Source organism: Microtus oregoni, unplaced genomic scaffold, assembly GCF_018167655.1.
Source record: "Microtus oregoni isolate MIOR12 unplaced genomic scaffold, Mior012 000092F_ref0000046, whole genome shotgun sequence".
NCBI lineage: Eukaryota > Metazoa > Chordata > Mammalia > Rodentia > Cricetidae > Microtus > Microtus oregoni.
In genome coordinates, this window is record NW_024544604.1 from 4,388,558 (window position 1) to 4,409,747 (window position 21,190).

Consider the following 21,190-nt stretch of genomic DNA (forward strand, 5'->3'; position numbering starts at 1 on the left):
AGAGATGGAAAGAGCCCCACTGGCTCTGGCAGCTGCTCACCACTGCCACTGAATATTGTCTTGCAGTCCCCTCTATGGTCGCCCCCCGCCCCCCCCCCGGGAATTTTAACTAACCCAGATTTAGAAAATCTGTTAAGCCTGAGTCATAGCAGAAAGGAGAAGGGACATATTTAAATACTGAAAACTGTTAAGTGGGGCAGTCAAGTTCCCAGAAAGCTGGTTAGTGGGGACCAACGGGAGGTGGCATCCTCAGGGTCATGGTTGAGCCATAGTCTTCATGCCCTAGAAGACAAAAAAAATGGCCATGTCCATTTGGCTCAAAACAAAGAAAAGTCCCAATGTCTTATCTTAAAATGGAACCTCTCCTTTCCTAAGCATGCCCACCACATGCCAACACCCTGAAGCTGGGATGCCTTAGCTCCAGGAAGGCAGGCCTCAGTTTTGTGCAAGTTGTGCTTTGGTGTAGGACAATTCTATATTCTGTCAATTATGTTTTAAATAAATGGTAATTGGCCATTAGCCAGGCAGGATGTACAGGTGGGACAACCAGACAGGAAGTAGAGGTGGGGAAAGGAGAACAGGAGAATTCTGGGAAGCAAGAAGCTCCCTCGCAGTCCTGTCCAGATCACCAAAGAAGCAGGATGTGACCTGCCCCCGCTGAAAAAGGTACTGAGCCATGCGGCTAACACAGATAAGAATAATGGGTTAATATAAGCTACCAGAGCTAATAAGAAGCCTGAGCTAATGGGCCAATCAGTTATAACTAATGCAGAATCTCTGTGTGATTTTCTTTGGGTCTTATCAGCTGTGTGAACTGGGCAGGACATAAACCCCAACAAGCCAGCCTTCATGTTACAGTGCTTGGTCTAGCTGCTAGTCATCCTGTGGAACCAAGACGGCAAGTAGCATTGCCCCTGTTTTACAAAGCAGTAGAGTCCCCCAAAATGACTGCCTAAGCACTGGTATGTTCATGCAGGGCCCCATTTTTAGCCTTCAGAATCTATTCCAATAGGCTCATCAGAATGTCCCTGCCAGGGCTCACACCAGGTTGCTCAGGTTCTGGTTCACTGGAGCCAACACCTAGTTTTCTGACCTAGTTAGTAATGCTGAAACCATGGAGTTGGTGACCACAGGCTTCGTACTGAGAGCCACTGGCCAAAAAACGTCTGCCCCTCATCACCCGTTCCTGGCTACACTCATCAAGAAATGCCTCCAACAACAAATTTGGGTCTATTCCCAAAGAATCAGTCAATGACAGTATAACTGAAGGGAGAGAGATGACAGCCTTCAACTGCAGGGTCATTCACATGGACGTGAGGGTCTTGAACAAAACAGAGTTAGCCCCGGTTTAAGGTTTGACCACGTGGGGTTAATTCTAAATCCCTTCTGGGAAGTCAGGTGACCAGGGAAGGAGGGAGGTGGAGTGATTGCTTATCCACAGAACCATCAAGGTCTTGACTGTGTTAAAGCCCAATCATTACTTCCAGGTAGTAATGTGTTTTAGGCAACGTCTCTGCTTCTGCTCAGCAATGCATGAGTCTCAGAGCCGTGGCCAGAGAAATGGTGAGCCGTCGTATATTGAGCGAGTGCTAATGGAATCCAGGAGGTAGAAATTACAAGTCGAAAAGTAAAATCGATGCCCTGACTGTGAAATGACGGAAGGCCTGGTGAGGAGCTGCGTGGAGGTGGGTCCCCTGCTTGCTCCGAGAGGACCTCTAAGACACTTGACGGTTCAAAAGTTCCTTGTGGGCAGGGAGCGTATTTTAATCATGGGTAATCATATGATATCAGGCTGGAACAGGCCTTAGAGAGCTTCCAGCCTTGGAATGGCAAATTGGTTTCATTTTGGTGCCAGCTACAATTGGTTAGTGATGGCTGCATGGAGCGCCGGATTGAGAAGGGTTCCGTGTCTCTGGGCTCCCACCACCATCAATTAGCTGTGCTTACCACAGGCAGGGTGGCAGGGAGACAGCAGTCTGCTCTAATTAGCCAACCCTGGTGGAGTTCCACCTGCCCTGCAGAACACAAGGCAAGAAGGCTGTTCCTGCTCTGTGTCCCCAGGCACACCTCAGTGCAGTCCCGTCTCCCCCCAGGCATCTTCTGCTAGACTAGGGAGTCCACAAACAGTATTGAAGGGTCTATGAACTTGACTGGGGGCAGGGGCGAGAATGTCTTCAGTGTCACTAACCTCTAACCGAAACCAAGCATTTCCTTCCATTGCACTCCCACAGCATTGGTCCCTCCTGTGACAGCCACCAGCAGAAACCACAGCCATGAGCACTTGGGACTTACTATCTCTAGAGATTGCTTCCACCCCTCACTAATGGGAGACGATGGGAGTTATTAGATCTGCCACTAAATCTTGTTCTTTAATGTGTTAATGAGAAAGCACATTTATTACTGCCCCACAAAGTTGTTTTTTAATATTTGGATAACTGCGTCTCAATCTAATTGGTTTGCTCTGTAATCCTGTTTTGTGCATGGAAATGCCCTAGTCTGAGAAAGGGCCCACAGGCCTCACTGGGTGGCGAAGATGTGCGCGGCCCACCAGTGATCAGAAGCACACACATCCCACCCCCAGCTGGCCAGCCCAGGCTTTAGGTAGAGAGGAAGATGACGACAGTAAGGGTGGCCTTTGCTACTCTGGGTCCTTTGCTGTGATCTGGCAGCAGCTGGCAACTGAGACGGTGAGAATTGGCCACTCTCCACTCTAGAGAGACAGCTGACCTCCGGGCTCTCTGGGCTCAGATGCCCAGACGGTGACAGCTCTGGCCCCATGCCAGGATTCCCTGGTTCAGCCTTCCACAGCGATGGTCAGTCTGGGTCACAAATGCAACATCAGTGCAATGTTTGCCCTGGGCCACCTTTCTCCTATGGCAACCTCACCCTTCTGCTGAGCTACTGCCCCACCGCCACCACCAGGACCATGATATGCAAATGCGGCCTTCATGGAGAGTTTACTGCTACAGCCCAATGTTGGTTTCAGCAGCAGGGCAGGGCCAAAGACAACCTTCTTTGATTTCATTTTCAAAAAGGGATGGATTCTGCTTCCAGGAGATATGTAGTTCAGGATTGCAGGCTATTAGGCCTAGATACCATCTCCCCAAAACATCTTCTCCCACTCATCACCCCAATCTCTACTTTGCAAATCAAGACACTAGCTGAGAGAGGGACCATGAACTTCTCATGTGGCACAGACCTAGGTCTAGAATCCAGGGCTCCAAACCATCAGGTCAGTCCTTCTCCTGACATTCTGCAGTTTCATAATAACGTAAGAGTCGAATATTAGAACCATCTGTCTCAGGATAAGAACTGGCGGGAAAACACTTCTCCTGGCTCAAAGTCACCATCTGATGAAATGGAAGAATCAAGGTTCCTGCAGCTGCCCATCTCCAACAGCCTTTGCCCACACCACGTTGATGCCCCGTGACTAGAGAAGCCAGGAAGTCTAGAGCAAAATTCACTTAAAGGATCTGTGGGGCTAGAGACATGGTTCGGTAGTTAAGAACACTGGCTGCTCTTCCAGAGGGCCCAGTTCAGCTCCTGGCAACCACATGGCGGCTCACAACTGTCTGTAACTCCAGCTCCAGGGGACGGGACACCGTTACACAGGGAAAACACCAATGCACATAAAAATAAATAAATGTTTTGAAAAAAATTATCTGGGAAATTCTGTAAGGGGGTTGGGGTGAAAAGTGCCCCCCCTTATTTTTACCAGTGTCACCAACACCACCAAAAGGTGCCTTACAGATAGAGCCTACCTTCCCCAAGGAATCTTTCCTGCTGCCTTTGAAGTCGATAAACCTGCCTGAGATACAAGGCCTTTCAGTTTGTCCTCATGGAACACACAAAGGCTTATTTCTTTGTGGCTCCCTTCCCATTGCAGGCAGCCATTCCAGAAACAGCCTTCCACAAGCTTCAGGTTTCTCCCAACTCTTAGTAACGGTACTGCCAACTTCAATAGGTGATTCGTTAGACCAAACGAGAGTAGAAAGAGGAAACAGAGGAACCTGAAATGGGAGAAGTTTATGCTTCAACATCACTTCTGTCCACTTTCCGTAGGCTAGAGCTATGTCACATGACTCCAACCTAACTTCAAGGAATCCTGGGAAATGAAGTCTAGCTAAAGATTTTAAAAAGACAAGCAGATGGCTGAGATGAAAACAGAATACCTTGCTAAAGATTTCAATTCTACACTATTATCCCAGCAAAAACTATTTGGTTTTTAGCTAGGTTTGATGTCACAAATTCTTAATCCCAGCCCTAAGGAGACATTCATTCATTGCGTTGTTTGCTATTTAGCCTCCCACTAAAGTGGAAACATACTGAGGACAGGCCTGCCTTCTTATGTCACCCAATCCCTGTGCCTAAAACTGAGCCCAGAACATAGCGGGTACTCAAGAAATAGTGGTAAGAATGAATGGGTATTGCCACGTCCACCAGCCTCATGCGCACATGGCTGAAACCGAGAGGGTACGCCTGGACACTGGATGGGACAGACAGACTGATGCTCATGCCCCTCCCCACACCTCACCCACCCCAGTTTCTTCCAGAAACCCTTTAAAAAGTCTTCAGACTAGCAGCTTGATGGTACCCTGTCTCCTGGGACCCCCGTTGCTATACAGGAACTCTGTGCTCTTGTGTGCCACCCCCCATTGCCACCTCTGAATCTTTAATCCAGAGTGCTCTCTAAACTTCACCCTCTGTGGTCTGTGAATTTCATTCTTCAAATTCTCAAGACAAAACCCCAAAGCTACTGGCTCAGGGTAGCTTGGATAGCTGTGGAGTTTCCAGGAACCTAGTTCCCTGAGAAAGGCCCCATTGTTCTGAAAGACACCCCAATATTCCTGTATTACATACACACTAAATGCAATTTTGTTTTTGTTTTTGTTTTTTTGTTTGTTTTTTTTTTTGAGACAATGTTTCACTATGTAGCTAGCCATGGCTGGTCTGGAACTCACTGTGTAGACCAGACTGGCCTGGAACTCAACAGAAATCCACAGACTTCTAATAAAAATTAAAAAAAATAATAATAATAAATCTCCATATAAACTCTTGGTTTAGTGTTTGGGCATGGTAATGTTCCAGGGAGCACATGGCATATGGGAGACCTGGGCAATGAAAAGGGCTTGTCGTGGTTTTTGGCTTTGTAAGGTTTTGGAGAAGCCAACATTGAGCCCAGGAGGTAGCCAGAAAGACCGACTTGCAGAAGTCTTAGAAAGAAGTCAGTGCTAACTTTACTAGTCAGACCTCTGGAATGACAAAAAGGGTCAGGACAGTGGCCTGAGTAGTTTAGCCAGCACACTGGTTCTGTGGCTCCTAAGGACAGAGCTCAGAAAGGTTCTTTCTTAGTTGCTATCACCCAGCAGGCCACTTCAAACAGAGCCAACACCAAGGCTTCACTTAGGGACTCAGGGAAAAACCAATGTAGCCCAGCTTTCTCTTAATTATATTTGTCCCTATCATGGGCACCCCGTACCACTGCGGGGGTGGCCAGCTAAGAGCTGCATCTGCCAAGATCTCACGGGGGCAAGATGAAGCGATTTCAGTTGCTTCTTGGGTTTCAACCTCTTTTCTGATCTGGGAGGAGGAAGAAAGCCAAGGCACGTGGGTGACTCAGAAAACAAGCCCAGATAAGAGCATATTGACAGGCCCAGCTAGCAGGCCCCTCATTCACACCGGCTTCAAAGACAAACACTTTCCGTTTGTCGATTTGTTTTAGGCCCTTGCCGAATCTGCGACTCTGTGGCCTTGACTCTAAAAATAAATCTCCTGCAGTAATGACGAGGCTGTTGCAAAGAGGAAGGCGTGCGGGGAAGGAAAAGAGGAGGGAGGCAAAGCAAAGACAGGCCAGGAGAGACACCGAATACCAAAACAGGAAGAAGGGATATGTGGGGAACTCGCCCTGGCTGCTTCCTCCGGAGCAACAGCTAGATGCATTGCAAAAGCCAGCAGCAGGGCCAGCTGTGGCCCACAGGGGCCTGCGGTTGATCAGAACCCAGCCTGGGACAGGGAGGACAACAGTCCTAGTGAGCCATCTCCACCCGCTGTCAGCCTACTGCCAACTGTAGCCCACCAACCAGATGTTCAGTGGCACCTGGGAGCCTGTCAGAAATGAAGAATCCTCAGCCACACCCCAGACCCTCAGAATAGACATTTTAATTAGCCCCAAGGGTTAGAATGAGCCCTAAGCCCCCAGAAGGTGAAAAGGCCAGTCAGAGTCCCCAGGGTGTCGTTGAGTGGAACCCAGAGGAGGCAAAGTGGTCCTTCACTCTCCTCACTTCAGACAAAGGAGAGAATGAGCCTTGCCCACCCTGCCTCCACAGAGAGGCTGGTGCCTCGAACTTTACCTAGCACAAAGGAGCTGCACCTCAGCTAGAGGTCCCTTTGACCACAGCCCACACTGTTTGAATGTGGCTGTTTTACCACCTGGTTCCCAGAGGCTTTCAGGTTCATGATCACCAAGCCCTGATGCAACTCGCCACTCTCAGGGGTCCTTCTGGAACCTGTCCTTAGAAGCCTTCCCTCCTTGACCTCAGTCTGAAATGCTCCCTGTCTTATCTTTGTGAAGTTCTTTGTGATTGTGGCTTTTCATTCATGCTGACACTCATTCCTTCACCGTGCCCTCCTCTATTTGGGCCTAGCTGGCACACGACAACCCAGCCTGATGTTTTCATCAGTTCGCCAAAGAGACTGTCCTTCCTCCTGGCTTCCTCTGCCGTTAGAAACTGCCATTTCGTGTGGATTCCAGGTTCCCCTGCTCTGGCCCGGACTGAGCAGGTGAGCAGGCCATTGTTTAGATGCTGAGCAGGTGACAAACAGTTATGGCTGTTCTTCACTAGAATTCTAAATAGTGGCTGTCACTCTTCATTGACTATAAAATGTACAAATGTGGATGATAAGAAAGAACGTAACTGTGGCCCATCTTATCAAATTTATTTTAGCTGTGCTTTAAAATCAATTTAATTTGTAAATTATTCATGGCATGTAGCAACTTGCACATCCAAACCCTATGCTTTCAAGATTGCCCTAACTTTTCCTAGACATTTTGCGGATGCTTTTTATCATTTTTTATTACAAGAGTAATGCGTATCTATTTTAGAAAATGTGGATACTACAGATAAGCAAAACTAATTATTTCATTATTATCCCCTTTAATCCCATGACCAAGAAAGAATCCCTGGTAACATTTGGGTGTGTATTTCATCAGTCTTTTTTCATTCTGTACACACAGATGTGGACAGCTCACTTGCTCCCTCCTTCTAAAGTCAATGCGTGTGTGGCAGTTGGTCTCCATCAATTCCTTCCCCTTTGTACCAGAGCCCCACACCCCCATCCCCATCGTGTTCTAAAGCCAATTCATATCAGCTCAGCAGAACAAATTATGTGCACCTCTTTCTACCTCCGCTGCATTTAGCAACTGCATGTCGCTGGTGCTTAGGATCAGCCATGGTGGAAAATGTTCCCCGTCAGGGTTTTGGATTTATTTTATTTTGCACCTCCACCCCCGCTCAGATATGCAGGCATTAGATATTTACAAGCATACGCAGCACCGCACATACAGGGCTAGCTCCATGAATATGAAAGCTGAGCAGTCACCCGGGGCCCACGAGCACAACGGCCTCATGGATGGCTTAATGCTGGGCAGCTTATATCTTGTGATTCTCAGTAAGTTGATGTTTCCACTGTGTCTCCTAACTGAGGTCCATCCGGCCAACAGAGCAAAGGCATGTGTAAGGAGCTATGTGCCACATAAAGGCTGACCTTTCTGGTGGCACCATTCGCAGTGGTTACGATTGGAGTCCAGGTGAGCCCCATGGCATGGATGCTCAGGGTGACTTGGAAGTAGGTACAAGGTAAGCATGTCACATTTACAGCTGAGGATGACAGCCAATGGAGGCCTTGCTTTCCATTTCAGATATAGAAATAGGGCAAGGCGTTTGGAAAAAACAAACAAACAAACAACAAAAAGACCATGAACCTGGCCTGAAAAGAGAAGAAAAGCTAGCTGTGGCCAGCATAATGGCTCAGTGAAGCAAATGTGCCTGCTGCTGAGTCTGATACAATGCCCATGACCCATGTAGTAGATGGAGAGAACCAGCTACTCCTCGACCACCACTCACTGGAGGTGGCATTCTGTGCCCTTTCCCCACCCGAAGTACACAAAAGAAAATTAACTATCAGACAATCTTTTTAAAAAGCTGTCAGGCTTGGCAGTGGCTTTAATATCAGCACTCAGGAGACAGACAGGTGAATCTCTGTGAGTCTGAGGCCAGACTGGTCTACACAGTGATTTCAGGCCAGCCAGAGCTGCACAATGAAAGGATGCTTCAAAAATAAATAAATACATCTCTTTTTTGGGGTGTGTGTGTAGGTGTGCTGCTGCTGAGCCTTGCACAATGCATGCTAGGGAAGTACTCTACCACCGAGCCAAATCTTCAGACCCCATTTCTTTTCTTGCATTACTGTGTGTATTCATCAACTGCTTTTGCTACAAATGAAGGTAAATGATGAGGCGACCCGTAGTTTCCTTTCCTTCCCACCCTTTCTTACTCACAAGGAAGCTGCAAGCAGCGTGGGTAGAAAGTAAACAGGTAATGGAGTCGAAGAAATCCGTTGAGTTAGTTTTTTGCTGCCTTTCTACCACTCTGGTAAGAAGAAAATACATATGCATGTACGAGCAATGGAGCACAAATTGTGTAATTCCAGTGATTCCGCAAACTAGTTAAATGCTCTTATATTTGCATTTAAAAATGACAGCACACAATATATGGATGAATGGTACATTCGTGTTAATAACTTAAATTCCCTAATTTTTCTTTACTTAGAAACTCATTAACTAGCAAATAAACACCATAAGTCAAAAGAGAGTGCATGGAAGAAGGGGAAAGCTGTATAATACTTTAGTGTCTGCAGTTCAAGGGTGTGTGCTCCTTCCCAAATTCTGCGGCAACGGTGTGAAGAGACAGAGCCTTTGAGAGGCATGGAGGCTAATCACAATTGTCAACTTGATGAGATTTAGATTCACCAGGGATACAGGCCTCTGCGATCGCCTGTGGAGGGTTATCTAAAGTAGGTTAATTGAGGTGAGGGGATCTGCCTGCTCTAGACAGTGCCATTCCCTGGGCCGAGATCTCAGACTGTATGAAATGGAGAAAGTGAGCTGAGTAGCAGCGTTCATTTCTCTCCTAATGACTACAAAGTACGGTGAGCAGCTGCTTCGAATGCCTGCCACTTGGATTTCTCCACCACGACGGATGGCAGCACCCCGAATCTGTGAGCCAAAAGAAACCTTTCCTACCCCAAGTTACTTCTTTCATCACAGCACCTGGAAAAGTAAGACATGTGACTAAGACAGGTGACTGGATCGTAATCAATAAGATTACATACCCTTCATCGATAGGATTACATGGCCTTATAAAAAGCATTTGAAAAAAAAGCATTTGAAAGTGAGCATTTGCCCCCTGGGTTACCATATCTTCTATCATATGAGGCACGGTGCTTCTCCCCCCACCCTCAGAGGACACGGCAGTGAGGCACCATCTTGGAGCTGAGACAAGACTCTCACCAGACCCTGAGCCTGCTGCTTCCTTGATCTGGACTCAAAGCCTCCCGAATTCTAAGAAGCAAATTCGGTCCTTATGGATGACCCGCCCCAGGTGACTTCACAGCAGCACACACCAAGCTCAGTCAGAGCCTTTAATGCTGGTCTCGCCACTCGTGTTTCTAACCTCGGCCCCGGTGCCTACTGGATCTTCTGACTCACACAGCCAGTCCAAGTCCAGAGACGACAGCTTCTCTGCTTGCATCCTTAGCCTTGGAGCAGAGGCTTCTGCTTCTGCCTCTTGATGCTGAGGCTACTCTACTCTGCTGGGATGGCACAGAGCCTCTAGATGTGCCAAAATGAAGCTATCTCTACCATCCAGCCCAGTCTAGCCCTCAGAAGAGAGCAGTGCCTTCTGGCTCCAGTTACAGGAAAGGCAGCTCCTAGGCAGAAAGCAGCTGCTGGACCTCTACTGGCCCCACGGATGAAGGGGGAAGAGCATTGTGGTCTGGTGGTCCTCAGTTTTGGGGAGGTTTGTTCGGACACAACAGACAACCAGAGCAATATGCCTGTTTTATGACTTATTTGGGTTGTTTTAGTTTTGTTTTTCAATTTCAAAGAGAAAGTTCTAGAAGTATTTCTTGCAGAAATCAGAACATTAAGTAGCAAATGTCACTAAATATTATCAGTAGAACTCGTGGGGCTGAGAAGACAGCTCAACAGATAAAGCTCTTGTGCTCAGGAGACGAAGACAGGGGATCCCAGGCCAACTTGGCAGGCTACAGTAGCTGAGTCTGTGAGCTCCAGATGCAGTTAGAAACTTTGCCTTGTTTGCCTTGTTTTTTTAGATGACAAGAAATGAATAAAGACACCTGATATCAGCTTCTAAGATACATGTGCACATGACCTCCATACATGTGAGACTACAAACACGTGGACACACATACACATAAGAATACACACATCCATAGGCTGTCTGAGTTACTTTCCTACTGCGGTGATAGAAACACCATGAGCTAAGTCACGTATAAAGTAAAGGCTTTAACTTGGCTTACGGTTTCAGAAGGTTAAAGTGCTTGGTGGCCAAGTGATGGTATAGTGGAGAATCCACATCTTAATCCACAGCCACCAAGCAGAGAGAGAGAGCACTGGGGATCTTGGGAGTCTTTGAAACCTCCAAAGCCCACCCCCAGTGACACACCTCCTCCAACAAGCCCATACCTCCCTATCCTTCTCAAATGTTTTCACAAACTGGGTGGCACATATTCAAATATGTAAGCCTATGTTGGTTATTCTCATTCAAAATAGCACACAGACCAGTTTTTTTTAAAGAGTAGATCTCAAGTTTAATATGCCCAAGATGGGGGGCTGGAGAGATGGCTCAGTGGTTAAGAGCATTGCCTGCTCTTCCAAAGGTCCTGAGTTCAATTCCCGGCAACCACATGGTGGCTCACAACCATCTGTAAAGAGGTCTGGTGCCCTCCTCCGGCCTGCAGTCATACACACAGACAGAATATTGTATACATAATAAATAAATAAAATAAATATTTAAAAAAAATATGCCCAAGATGACTGATCAGAGGAGAAAGAGATGATAAGCGCCCACGACTGCTCATCCAGTCAGTACGGATGTGACCAAGTGGCTTAGCTTGGGCTTCTATTGTGAAGAGACACCATGACCATAGCAACTCTTTTCTGTTGCTGTTGTTAGGTATCATAATTTATTTTTTAATTAATTTATTTATTTTATATCCTGACCGCAGTTTCTCCTCCCTCCTCTCATTCCCTCCCTCCACGTCTTCACCCCCACAATCGACTCCTCCTGTTCTATTCAGAAAGGGGGCAGACTTCTTCTGGGTATCAACAAAGCATGGCATATCAAATTCCATGATAACAACTAGGGTGGCTTGCAGTTCAGAGGTTTAGTCCGTTATCATCATGGCAGGAAGCATGATGGCACTGAGGCAGACATGGTGCTGGAGAGAGAGCAGCGAGTTCTACATCCAGATTGGCAGGCAGCAGGAAGACAGAGTAACACTGGGCCTGGCTTGAGCATCTGAAACCTCAAAGCCCAGCCCCCCCCCCCCCCCCCCCCCCCCGCCCCCAGTGATACACTTCCTTCAGCAAGGCCACACCTACTCCAAAAACGCAACACCTTCCTATACCAATCCCTATGATGTACCACTCCCTATAAGCCCCCGAGGGCCATTTTCATTCAAACCACCACACAGGAATGTGGACAGATCCCCCATGACACTGAGGCAGTCTTTGGGTGGATTACAGTTGGTGACACTGATCCAGAGTGTCACCATGGAAAGTGGATGGGATTCCACAACAGCCCCAACTCTGCCTTACTCACCTTGGTGGTAGTCAGGGAGGATTAACTGGAATAAGGATAAGCCCAGCCCTCATAGAACTTTCTGAACCATCTAGTTAAAGACAGCAGAGAAAGCAAAAGATGGTCTATTGCTCTTATACAGTTAGCAGAACTTTCTAGAAATGCATTCAATTCTCACTGATTCAGCCAAAGTCAATGACTCATAGGACCACTCATGGGAACACAGAGAGAAAAGTCACCCATCTGTCACTATCAGACTCTTCCTTTCTCTCATTGTTCCCAAAAGACACAAGGGTGGGTCCCCAAACACCACTTAAGTTAGAGGGAGCTAAAACACACAAGAATATTTTAATTAACCATGACAAAAGAAAATTAATATTACTGTAATTCAAAGTTTCCCTAGCTAAGTGTGGTGGTTCGCACTTGTAATCCCAGCACTCTGGAGGCTTGAGACAAGAGCGATGTAAATTTTAGGCTAACCTGGATTACAAGGGAGAGAGGCATGTCTTGAAAAAAAATAAAGCCTGTAGATTATGATTTGGGTGTCTTTCATTTCTGGTTCCTAGTTTGGTGCCAGCCTCATGACAGCTAATCAGTAATTATGATCATTTTTAGTTATCAATAAATTCCAAGCATCAATGCTCCAGCCTCAATGTCACATAGACATCGCTGAATATAATTAACATTCACTGGACTTCATCAGATCCTTGTGGGAAATGTCCTGAAAGAGAGAGACATTGTGCATAACTTGGTGAAATTAATTTCCTCAAAGCCTCCCAGAAGTGTCTAAATCCTGAGGAAACAGCTGAGATCTGGCTGCTTGTAGGAAGAACCTTAAAGGAGTCAGGTTCAGTGAATCACTCCTACCACAGAAGGGAAAAGATAAGGACTGAACCTTGGGTTCTAGGGACACGGCCACAGAGAAGGGGTATGACCTTGAAGCAATGGTGCAGACGGGCATCTGAGTGGCAAGCCCTGAAAGGCACTTACGGCCATCTAGATGACGAGAAGTTCTGATCAACCATCCCTTCCTCATCTGGGACACTGAGACAAACACATAGATTGCCAGGCTTCCATGATGACACCAAAAGATAAGAGACACCAAGTGCTCCGATACCTGGTGCATTTTCTAGAGAAAAGGCCCCTTCTCATTCCCTTCCAGTAATCTCTCAGTGGCATGAGACATTCTCTCGGACTCCAACTTTCCCTGCAGACACGGGATATTTCTTAGGAAGGAGACTGGGGACAGACGGGGCGCCAGTCGTCTTTTGCTATGTAACAAGCCACCACACACATGATAGCTTAAGGGCCCACTCTACACTCGCTTTTTACCCCGAGATCATCAGCACATCTCAGCTGGGTTCAACTGGACAGCCCTCTTCTGGATGCTAGCCTACCCAAGCCTGGATCCTCATTGCAAACAGGGGTCAGATCTGACTCTGGATCCCCAGAGAATGGGGTACACTGCTCTAAACATAATATTTGTGTGTCCCCCCAATTCTTATCTAACCCTTAGGACCCAAAGTGATGGTATGAGGAGGTAGGGATTTTGGGGGTGGCAGTGGATAAATTGGGCCATAAGGGCAAGGCTCTGGTGAATAGGACAAATACAATCATATAAAAGATGCCCTGGTGGTGGGATAGATGAGTCAGTGGTTAAAGCACTTGTTGCTCTTGTGGAGAACCCAGGTTCAGTTCCCAGCACAACCATCCATAAATCCAGTTCCAAGAGATCTATCTGTTGCCCTCCTCTGATTTCCTTGGATACCAGGTATGTACATGGTGCACATTCAGATATTCAAGCAAAACACTCATACACATAACATACATAAAATCTAGCTTTAAAAAAAATGCCTCAAGGCTGATGAGATGCCTCAGCAAGTAAAGGTGCTTACTGTACAAGCCTCATGATCCAAGTTCAATTCCCAGAAGCCACAAAAAGGTGGGAGGAGCAAAGAGACTCCACAATGCTGTCCTCTGAGCGCTACAGTCATGTAGTAACATATACCTCCACATACATATCATACAAAATAATAAATAGGTAACTAATTTTAAAAGGTAAGATAACCTAAAGAAAAGCATGGTGACTCACTTGTAATTCCAGCACTAAAGAGGCAGAGACAAGAGGATTTCTAGTTTAAGGCTAGATTGTGAGTTACAAAGTGAATTCTAGGCCAGCCTGGGCTATTCACTGAAATTCTGTCTCGAAGACACACCTGGCCCCAGTGACCTCCTTGCCCCTTCTACCATATGGGAACATGGTGAGAAAGCCAGCCATCTGTGAAGCAGAAAGTGGACTTTCTTAAGACAAGACCTCCTGGCACCTCAATCTTGGCCTTCCCAGACTCCGAAACATTTTTTTTGTTGTTGTTGTTTATAAGCTCCTGGGCCCATCATAACTTATTATAGCATCCCTAATACATTAAGACATTGTTTGTCCTGGTAAGGGTTACTATTGCTCTGACAAAGCACCATGACCAAAGCAACATGGCGAGGAAAGTGTTCGTTTCATCTTACAGTTACACAGCAGTGAGGGCATGAACTCAAGCAGGGCAGGAACCTGGAGGCAGGAGCTGATACAGATGCCATGGAGGGGAGCTGCTTACTGGCTTGCTCCCATGACCTACTCAGCCTGCTTTCTTCTAGAACCCAGGACCCCCGGCCCAGGGATGGGCTGGGCCCTCCCCCATCAGTCACTAATTAAGAAAATGCCGTACGGGCTTGTCTACAGCCTGATCCTATGGAGGCATGTCTTAGGGTTGCTATTGCTGTGAAGAGACACCATAACCACGGCAACTCTTATAAAGGAAAGCATTCAATTGGGTGACTTATAGTTCAGAGGTTTAGTCCACTACCATCATGGTGGGACATGGTGTCACACAGGCAGACATGGTGCTGGAGAAGGGGCTGCGAATTCTGTACCTATGATGCACAGGCAACAGGAAGTGAACAGAGACACTGAGTGTGGCTTACGCATATATGAGCTCTCAAAGCCCACCCCCAACAGAGACACACTTCTTCCAACAAAGCCACACCTTCTAATAATGCCACGCCTTATGAGCTTATAGGGGCCAGTTACATTCAAACTACCCCAAGGCATTTTCTCAATGGAGGCTTCCTTCTCTCTGATGACCCTAGCTTGTGTCAAGTTGGCAGAAAACTGGCCAGCACATGGGTGCTGCATGGTCACTGAAGACTCCACCTTTCTACCATCTGCATCCAATTCTTCTTTTCTGTTCTCATTCCCGAGAGACACAGGTAGTCCCCAAATTGCGCTGTTTTAGAGTTTCGGCAGTATATACGCCTTCTGGCAATGCCAGGAATATGAGCGGGCCACCACAGAGCAAGCTAGAGAACAAAAAGAGATCATAGGAGAAGTATAGACCCAAAGCCAAGCCACCAGACACAGGCTGGGACAACGGAGCCGGCAGAACTGGTGCAAGATGCTACCTACCGTGGAGAAGGGTGAAGAGATAGGCTGGCTTCTTTCCTCTTCCCGCCCCGTGACTGCCATCTTTCCCTCTCATTGGCCACATATATTGGAAGCCAAGGAATAAGGAACCAAGGATATGGAGTTTCCCAAGATACCACAGGAAAAGGCTTGAAAATGACAGTCCTGGCTGGACCTGGTGGAAAGACAGGCGAATACAACGATGTTTACAGACCCGTCATCCCACCCAGGCAAGGCAGTGACTAGAGCCTTAGCATTCACCGTCAACGCATCCCTCACCTCTTCGGCCTCTTACCGGGTATCTACAGCTAAACCTGCGGCCTTTCCTGGCCCAAGCCCAGCTGCCCACAGTGCTGTCTGCCGACTACCATATTTTGATATATTCCACTCCTCCCCTCATCTACCACCCCCAGCCTAAGCAAACTCTTTGTACAAGAATCCTTGCCTAGGTTTCTCCTCAGGAAGAGCCCATCTAGGACAAACCACAAACACAACTCACAGCAGCATCAGGGCTTTCTTCCCAGCATGCTTTGTGGCACCCTGGAACAAAGATGGCTGCCGTGACATCTCTCTGAAGACTGAGACTCCCTGTTTCAATCTCTAAGACCCCCAACTCTCCCGCCTATTTGATTTTTCCCATCCTCTCTTTTCTCTCCTTTCCATGGGAGGAAGGACGGCAGAGCCGGTGGCCCAGGGACACCCCTCCCCACTAGCAGATTTAGAATATTCTCCCAGAATCTCTACCCCAGTTCCACTGCTCTGCTCCCTTCTGGGCACCCCCAGCCCACCAGGAGAGATTAACCCTCTGAGAAGGGGGTGAGTTAAGTGCTGCATTAGGAACTGCCACACTAGCCACCAAAGTGCCTGCTCGTTATTTGAACACTTTCTTCTATTTGACTGAATCCAGGAAAAATGTCACAAATAGAATATTCATCATCGCCCTTGCGCGCCCTTTCTTCCCTGCTTATCTCTCGGCTGTCATGTACCAATCCCAGCTTCAGATTCATTTGGTATGTTGAGTGCGTGCCCAGGGAGATGATGCCGCCGAAAGGCTGGCCCACGTGCTCCGTGCTGCGACAGCCTCCCTCCCCACTGGTGACACCCCACCAGACAAACGCCACTCACACTGACCCCTCGAGGCTAGGACACCGTCTGCCTAAGTGAAGGGGCCTTCTGCTTCACGCAGAGGGAACATAAAAGACCCGAGGAGCCTTCACAGCCATTTAGTGATTCTCGGCATGTCACTTTTACAGACACCTCGGCTTCCAGAGCTGTATCCTCAGGTGCTTCTTAGAAGACACAGGATGGCATCCCCACCCCACTTCAAACACCGTCTGTTTCAAGATCCTCAGAGGGGCTAACACCGCCTGCCAATTTTTCAGCTAAAGTCATCAGCGCACAGCTTCTCTCTGCCTCCTCTCCATCAGGGCCAGCCACTCCCCAGCTGGCTCCTCGTCCAGCCAGGCCCCAGCCAGCACGCTGCCTCCTGTCAAGCTGCAGGGAACACGGTTCCAGGACTGAAAAAATCAAAGTACTTATTGCCCTGACAATTAGGTATTATGTTCAACTGCGCTAACGCAAGCCTGAAAACCTAGCAACTCAAACAAGATTTGCGGATGGGAGTTGCGGGTAGTGTTCTCTCTGGCATCCTTAGTCCAGAAGCAGGATACGCAGGGATGGTCACCCCATGAAGCTATCCAAGAACCCAGCTCATTTCTTTTTTTAAAAAAAATTATGATTTATTTATCTTTATTTTATGTGCATTAGGTGTGAAGGTGTCAGATGCCCTGGAACTGGATTTTCAGACAGTTGTGAGCTGCCATGTGGGTGCTGGAAATTGTAGGATATGATCCTCGGGCTCTTACAGAGGCAACTGGAACTCTCCAGTCAGCCCATCAGAATCTGAGACAGATTGCAAACAAAGGGCGGAGGTGCTTATCACAGAAGCAACGTTCCCAAGAAGTCCCACCCAAAAAGCCCCAGCCACACCTTGCTGTCCAGAGTGTGTCGTGTGACCAACCCTAGCTACAAGGAGGCTGTGAAGTCTAAGCTTTCAGCTGGGCAAACTGCCATGGTATCTGAAGTAGGGATTCTATTACTGTGTCCTCCCAAAACTTCTATGTCAAAATCTAAATCCTCATGGCTTCAGAATGAGATGGACTTGGAAACAGGGCTCTTCCCGACATGAGTATGTTCAATGAGGTCATTAGGCTGGGCCCTAGCACAACATGACAATGTCCTTAGAAGAGGAGTTTATCCGGGTGATGGTGATGCACGCCTTTAATCCCAGCCCTCAGGAGGCAGAGGCAAGTGGATTTCTGTGAGTTCGAGGCCAGCCTGGTCTACAGAGCTAGGAGTTTAGAAATCAGGCACACAGCCTATGGGAGAAGGCCGGGAGAAGATGGCTGTGTACAAGCCAAGGAGAGGGTCTTCGGGATAAACCAACCCTGCCAACATCTTGATATCAGACTTTCAGCCTCCAAGAACTTCACACTGACTAATCTGTTGTCAGGGTGGACCAACGCCATTAGTAAGGAAACAGAGGCCATTGGTCACTGTGACCAGGAGCTGATACATTTGGCAAGATTCCACATGTTTATATTGCCTGGGCTTTTAAACCTATCCGTCACTGGTCATGGTAGCCCACATATTAATCCCAGCCCTCAAGAAGCAGAGGTGGATTGGTTTTTGTGAGTTCAAAGTTACCCTAGTCTATGTAGTTCCCGACCGTTCAGGGGCCACATAGTGACTCTGTGTCAAGAGGAGAAAGAATAAAGACTTTTTGTCAAATATTCTCCTCACAAACGTTTTTGAAGAACCGTTTTATGGTACTATCTATCATGTAGTCCCTAGAGGGCTTCACCTCCTCGCCCTCCCTGGACAGCTCTTGGCAGACCGCCCTCCTTGGAAAAGCTTGTGTAAGAGCACCGCAAGCCTCCCTTTGTGCACTCGGGAGAGGAGTAGGGGAATGGAGCTCTCACCTGAAGTGCTGAGAAAACACAATGGAGGGGTGCTAAAGGAAAATGACTGGGTGATCACAAAGAAACGAAAAGAAACTCTTGTGTAAACCTCATGGCCTCTCTGGAACGACATGAGAAGTACTTCAGTAGCCCCCTCCCCGCCACTGGCCATAAATAGCCTGCAAGTCTAAAGTCGGCGCTTCATTCCTTTGGTTAATCTATTCTCCCTGTGAAAGGGCAAATTAACTAGCAAATGCTCCGGATCCGGTGAGCCCTGAGCAGCTCTTGATGGGGAGAAAACACAGAGCTGGGCCAGGGAGGGGGGGGGGAAATGTCTGGAAAGGGCATGCCACAGCATCAGAGGCCAGAACAAGAGCACAGCAGGCCCACGTGAGGTCTCTACGACAGAGAAGAGGTCCCTCAAACACTGCAAATGCACCCTGCTTTGCAGAAAGGTCATGCGAAAGGGTACTGGGGTCAAGACATTTTCCCAAAGACAGCACTGTAACCTGTCTCATCACATCTTCTAATAAAATTGCATTTACATAGGATCCTCCTATGAATTTATGGGCCTGTATTCCCTCTCCTGGTGCTACGGTTTAAATGTGTTCCCCGCATTTCAAGTAGTCTCCGAAGTCACAAAGACTAACTAACAGTATTTGGAGACAGAGACGTTAGGCCTGTTGTTGCAATTAAACAGTCTTAAAAGTTATCCATGGGGGGGGGGTGCACAGGTGTGGAGGTCAGAGGCCAGCTTGCAGGAGTCAGTTCTCTCCTTTCACCATGTGGGTTCCAGGGGCGAAACTCGGTCATCGGGCTTGGTGGCAGAAGCTGTTACTCACGGAGCCACCTCTTCAGTCTGGGATCAGAGGCAGTGGTGATTATGCCGCGTCAATTATGCAATTTATGTCTTTATAAAAGGAGGGAAGGAGGTCTGAGCTAGCACGCCCCCTCTGGCCTGCCCCGTGATGCTCCGCACCACCTCGGGACACTCCAGAGAGTCCCCATAGCTAACAGGCTCTCATCCAACATTGCCCTAATGACCAGAATGATAAGAAATACATTCCTTTGCTTTACAAATGGCCTTACCTAGTCTGTGGTACTCGGTTATGCCATCAGAAAACAAAGACACCGGCCCTGGAAACTTCTCCACGGAATATCACTGGAGAGCTAGCTGGATTGGGCTGTTCGGTCCCCCTGGGTTTAGGGACAATATTTCCCTCACATGAGATACTACAGACACCAAGCTTTGGTCTCTGTCTTCGCGGAATCTGACAGCTTGCTTTTCTTCAATTTGTTCACGCTTTGCTTTGATGAATAACGCCTTGAAGAACTCTTGGGGGAAGGGAGCTGGGAAGACAGCCCTGTCAGAAAAGTGCCTGCAGTACATGGATGCGGACCTGAGTTCAGATCCCTAGTGTCTACATAAAAACCAGGCGAGACAGGGCAGGAGAGATGCCCCAGCCTTTAGCGCTCTTGCAAAGGCTCAGAGTTCAGCTCCCGGCACCCAGATTGGGCGGCTCAGAATCCCCTGTAGGTCCAGCTCCAGGGGATTCTGAGTACCTGCAGTATCGTGTATACACAGATACACGCATACACATAATTTAAAATTAAAAGAAACAATAGTTTTAAAAACTAGGCAAAGCAGTACACATGTCCCTCCCACACTTGGGAAAAGGGACAGTGAAGACAAGCAGATCCCTGAAAGCCATCGGCCAGCCACCCTAAAGAAATCAGTGCGCTCCAGGTTCACTGAGAGTCTCTGTCTCAATTAATAATAATAGTTAATAATAACAGAGAACAACTAAGGAAGATACTCAGTGTTGACCTCAATTCTTCCTACACATTCACACAAACATGGACATACAGTGGTATATTATTTGTGTTTTAATAAATAAAGCTTGCCTGAGGATCAGAGGGCAAAGCAGCCACACTAGTCAGGCCAGGGAGTGGTGGTGCACACCTTTAATCCCAGGACTCAGGAGACAGAGGCAGACAGATCTCTGTGAGTTCAAGGCCAGCCTGGTCTTGAATCTGTCTAAAAGAGAAACAGAGTTCACACAAAGATGATTCCAGCACTGGGATCACGCGTCTTTAATCCCAGCACTAGGGAGGTGGAGACAGGAGTGGTATGGCTGGGTGGAGAGAGGAATATAAGGCAGGAAGAGACAGGAGCTCACTGGAGTGCGGAGTCTGAGGATTCGTGGAGACATTCGGTCTGAAGATTTGGTAGAGGTAAAAAGTCTCTCTCGTGATTGGCTGATTTGCTTTTCTGATCGTCAGGTTGAATCCCAGTATCTGTCTCTGGGTTTTTATCATTCATGCTACATGTACATATCACACATACAACATAGAAAATTCTCGGGGAAACATTAGACTTGCCAAGTTCTTAAATGTCCAAAAACATCTTGAATTTATCTCCACAGTAGAATACATTGTAATAGGCGAACTCGTAGCTTGTGGTAATCAGGATGGGATCCAGGTTCTCATACCTACCCCAGATAGGCAAATACTCTATCGCAGAGTCACGCTGCCAGTCCCGCAACTGAACGCTCACTGACTAGAGTGCCCATGGTTATTGCATTTTCTCAATACAAATCTCACCATTTTAACCCTCATGATGCCTGGGCTAGAAGCCTGCAAACTACATTTCCCAGAAGCCTCCCTATATTGCTCTGCTGGTGGAGAGCACCAAAAAAAGAGAATTGGGCAAGAAGAGAGAAGATTGCAGCTTGTGGCTTCGATAGGGTATAATTGTGTTTCTCCTTTCCCGTTCGGACCCTGGCTGGTAGAGGATTGAGATATAGAATTCAACTCAAAAGTGATCTTTCTTAAAAGTGTGAAGACCGTGTCATTGTCATCTAGCTTACAGCTTCTCAGACTGTGGGCCACAGTCA